Source organism: Pyxicephalus adspersus, chromosome 6, assembly GCF_032062135.1.
Source record: "Pyxicephalus adspersus chromosome 6, UCB_Pads_2.0, whole genome shotgun sequence".
In the NCBI taxonomy this organism is placed as follows: domain Eukaryota; kingdom Metazoa; phylum Chordata; class Amphibia; order Anura; family Pyxicephalidae; genus Pyxicephalus; species Pyxicephalus adspersus.
Genome location: NC_092863.1, coordinates 10,927,971 through 10,932,854, shown reverse-complemented (window position 1 = coordinate 10,932,854; position 4,884 = coordinate 10,927,971). Strand labels below are relative to the sequence as shown.

Here is a 4,884-nt window from a genome sequence, read left to right as displayed (position 1 = left end):
AAGCATATAATGACTTGATACAAGTTTGTACAGGGAGTGCTGTGTATATATTTTATTTAACAATCTGGGAGGCTATAAATATTTAATAAAGTGCAGTCCAAAATTTTCATACTGCTCATCCACTAGTCTATTAAAGTTTATTGGTTCTCATTTAAAAAAAAAATCCACACAAGTCAGTAATATTAATTAATATTTATATTATTATGATTATTATTATTATTATTATTAATAAACAGGATTATTATAGTGGCAACATATTATACAGCACAATAATTAAAAGGTTGCAGCATTGTTTAGTTCAATAAATTCTAAAATGACCATTTGGTCTGTATAGTTTGTGATTATATATTTACATTTCTGGAATTAAGTTTGTCAGATATACAATGCATGCTTTAGTAGTATTGCATAGTGATTGAAGTTTACCATCCTATGCTCTGATTGGTTGAAAGCCATCTTTCTGTGTTGCTTCTCCTGCGCTGACCAATCCCAGGCTGGGGGCAGGAAGGTGACTGTTTGCTCTATTGGTTATCTGTAGCAGATAAAAGTCAGGTCAGCAGCTTTTCTGTCTGCCTGCTGACTGCCTGTGAGTATTGCAGACCATTTTTATTTGAGACAGTTCCCTAAATGGAGCCTTTTATTATGTCTAGCTCATCAGTTTGCAGTAATACAACAAACATTGTGGAAAATGAATAATCATTTAGCATGCATTTCCAGCCCAGGATTTCATATTGCCAGCTTTCACAGAGAAAGGCGTCTTGTCTGATGACAATGACTGTTGTGTGCGGTAGAGAAATTCCAGCACTCCATTCTCCTTCTGTATTCTCAGTCCATAAACAAAGGGAGCATTTCCAGACAAACAAGCCTCAAGGTGTTCCCCGGCCTGTGGCAATAGACTGGCAGCGATCCCTCGTCTGGGTATGACAATATTCTGTATATAACATTCACACAGATCTCTAGCTACGGTACAACTAGTAGTCCCAGCGGGATGTGACAAGCACACGTCGCTAAGCTGCTGGAGGAGACCTGTGCAATCAGCAGGGGCCATTGATGCTTAGTAAGAAAACAAATCTGTCATCTTCTTTAATGAGCTTCATTCAAAAGCTGTTCTCCAGTTTGTGACTTTGCCTGGACTGAGATGATGGCAATGGTCTGCTGCAGTCAAGAAGAAGAATTTGCTCATTCTCCTCCCTCCCAGTGATTAGAATGTTCAGTATAACTTTGTCCCAATGTGAGAGGTTAGAGCAAATTATTATTTCTATTAATAAACAGGATTTATATAGCTCCAACATATTACGCAGCGCTGTACATGAAATAGGAGTTGCAAATGGCAGACAGGTACAGATAGTGACATAGGAGGAGGAGAGGACCCTGCACTGAAGAGCTTACAATCCAGGAGGTTGGGGAAATAGCACACAATAGAATGTCTGATATATATATATATATATATATATATATATATATATATATATATATATATATAAAGAGAGAAAGAGAAATAGAGACAAGGTCAGCTGCAAGAAGGAACTCTGTTCAGCCAAGCATGCAAGCCCCTTTATGTGATAGGCTGAATGAAATGACAGGAGAGGGGACACAAATCCTTCCGACACGGATGGCTGCAGCCTGGTTTGGCACAGCCTATACTCCGGTACTGGTCCATGGCCTGATTGTTGGGAACCCCTTGTCTTACTAGGTGTTTAATAATATCACAGGTCCCCATGACCCCTTTTTTCATCTAGCGGTGGGCAGATCTAACATGCTGTATATGATATAGAACCTGCAGCATTCTGTCTGTGAGTCTAATATAGGGGATGGAGCCTTGATCCATTGAGTTCAATAGATTTGGGCTTGGAAGCTTGGATGGAGTGGTGGCCTGAGTGCTGAGTGTACAGGGTGCATAGGGGTGGTGCCATTCTAAATGAATAATGTGCATCAGTATATGTTGTGATAGCACTTGGTAAAATGCCTTCATAGCAGATCATTGTCCACCACTCTGGGGTAAGAATCTGACATGTACAGCACTCCCTTGAAGTTGTTGATTAGTCGGCCATGGTGGATTGATGAAAGACTGATCAGGAATGATTGCTGTTCAGAGGAGAGCACAGCGGGGTGCCAATCCAGTGCTCTTCCTCTTCCCCATAGAACAGAATGGCGCTGTGTGTTCAGCACTGTAATGAAAGATTGTTTCCAGGGACAGTTCTCTGAGATCTGTATGGGGCTTTGTATCAGGAACAGAGAAAGACTGGAGAGTAATGTCCTGTGACCCTGCAATGCACTGCCCAGCTGCAGGTATAAAATACAAAAAGCTGAATCCCAGACCTAATGAAGTGTGCGAACGCCTGGCCTGCAGGAAATGCTTGTTACCTTGGCAGGGTCCCTTTAAAGACCATAGGAGGATACCAGTATCAGCAGACTGGACATTTTTATTTTCCAATGAATGGGGCAGTTGTGTTTACATTAAATCAGCATGCAGCACAAAGGTCCAGGATGTGGAGTTTATTTTGCATGAAAGAGTCCACATCCTGTCTACATAATGTTCTGCCCTGCGTGCCCGGACGGTGAACACAAATCGGCCTTCCACGGCTTCCTTTCCCTGCCCAGATTATGCCAGCGATGCCCTTTGCCTGAGAAAGCCTCCTTCCCCCAGACGGGGCTGTGACGCTTCTGTTTTGGGAATTTACTTGTAAATGGATTCCAGGCTGCTATGTTTGATCAAACACGGGGTGTCAATGCAAAGCCTCCGATTCTCAGGACAGAGCACCCACGTTGTGGCTTCATGATGATAATGTATGATTTCAGGTGTGTGACCAACACCAAATATCAGATTTATATCCCGGGGATCAGAATTCTGTACAATGGCTCTGATGTGTTCAAGCTCTCCAAAGCTTTCATCAGCTGGGTGAGCCAGCAAACCTGGATCGGATTTCTTAGAAGTCTTTTGCTATTTGTTAGCAAATGTTTTCAATCCTGGACCAAATCTATTGCAGGTTTGCTGGATCACCCAGCTTCACTGATGAAAGTGTATCTTCTCCAGTCTTGGAGAGCTTAATTAAATCGGGGCCAAAGAGTTCACCAATAACATGTCCTGATTTCAGGGGTCTCAATATAATGATCAATTCCTGCCAATAAAACACATGGACCTGGGACCGTGGCAGCAGGGAATGATTGGGGGAATGTCAGATTCTCTGCTTTATACATAGAGCCCATGAATCAATGTCATATAACTGCATTCAAATGTTCCTGCTAAGTGAAGTCAGTCATTGTATGAGCATTTCACCTTGCTTCAGGAGCAGAGCATTAAATCCAGGTTTGCTGGATCACCCAGGTTCACCCATGATAGTCTATCGTCTGCAGAGCTTTAATAAATCAGGCCTAATATATTTATTACTTATAATAATACAATGTATATATTAACAGTAATATAATAGAATGTGTATAAAAATGCAATGTATATGATAATATAATACAATGGGCTTTATTTATATATCATGTAATCTGACATTCCCTCTAACATTCCCTTAATGGAATCACTTACTGCCATTGAAACACATGGACCTGGAAGATTCCCACATAGGAATGTCTGATTGCCTGATTTATAAAAAAGAGCCTGATCTATACAATAATAGTAATATCATACAATAGGCTCTATTTATATATCATGTAATCGGACATTCCCTCTAACATTCCCTTAATGGGAATCACGTACTGCCATTGAAACACATGGACCTGGAAGATTCCCACATAGGAATGTCTGATTGCCTGATTTAAAAATAGAGCCCGATCTATATGACAATAATAATATCATACAATAGGCTCTATTTATATATCATGTAATCTGACAATCCCTAAAACATTCCTTTATTGGGAATCACTTACTGCCATTGAAAGTGACCATGGACCTGGAAGATTCCCATGAGGGAACATCATATTCTCTTTTTTTATAGACAGAGCCCAGTGCATGCAATACTATAATACTATACCACCATGTGTATAATGATAATAATAATAATAGTTATAATAATAATAATAATAATAATAATAATAATAATAATATAGGATGTGTTCCTTGTTTACAATACACAGACATTACTAGGGGATGACAAACCAGTTGAGCGGCAGGCAGCACTAGATGATGTCAGATAGATACCAATATAAATAAATGGGCAGATATAGACTATGACTGGTCGCTAGACCCGGACTCTGGTGCCGGGACATCTCGGTACCCGGAGCTCGGTGCCCCCATCCCACGAGCAGGGCGGGCGGAGGAGTTTTGTTCCTCGTTGCAGCTTGTAGTGTTTTCCGGGGTTGCTATGGTAACGCGGGGAGCGGAGAGGTTGCTGTGTGTGGGTAGACCGGAGCCGGGACTGTGCCGGGAGAGGTAGGACGGCTGTGTACGGGAGGAGGCCGAGTGTCCGCTGGGGGGTGCTGTCATTGTACGGGGCGCCAGTCAGTCCGCAATACTTACCTGGGGGTCCAGGTGTGCACACACTGACCAATCACATCATCCGTACTGCAATGCTCACCTGTCAGCACCTGGTTCTCTAATGATATGTATAGGGGTGTCATTCCGGATTATTCATCATGTGCCAATGTCTGGGGGACCTCCGAATGTCCAATTATCATGTCTTTATTTTCATACACAAATCTTCCCACTATACTTTCCTCTGTGCAGTCTGATATCTCATGTGTATGTGTAGATCTGTGCCATGGCAATCGCCGATCGCGTATAATTTGTATATGTATGGTAACATCGCTCCCGTCCTGTATAAAATATATATATATATTCTATGGTAATTGCCGATCCCGTATATTCTGTATATGTATGTTCCATGGGAATCGCCGATCAGGTATATTCTGTATATGTATGTTCCATGGTAATCGCCGATC

At 41.6% G+C, this 4,884-nt stretch overlaps 1 protein-coding gene across 1 annotated transcript in view; it reads left to right on the top strand.

The window, feature by feature from the left end:
* The first annotated feature begins 4,193 nt into the window (after positions 1-4,193).
* The window catches only part of PKIG (cAMP-dependent protein kinase inhibitor gamma), a 54,319-nt gene continuing 53,628 nt past the window's right edge, over positions 4,194-4,884 (top strand). The window contains exon 1 of the mRNA XM_072414512.1: positions 4,194-4,375. The gene's annotated coding sequence lies outside the window, so the exon portion shown is untranslated. The remainder of the gene's footprint in view (positions 4,376-4,884) is intronic.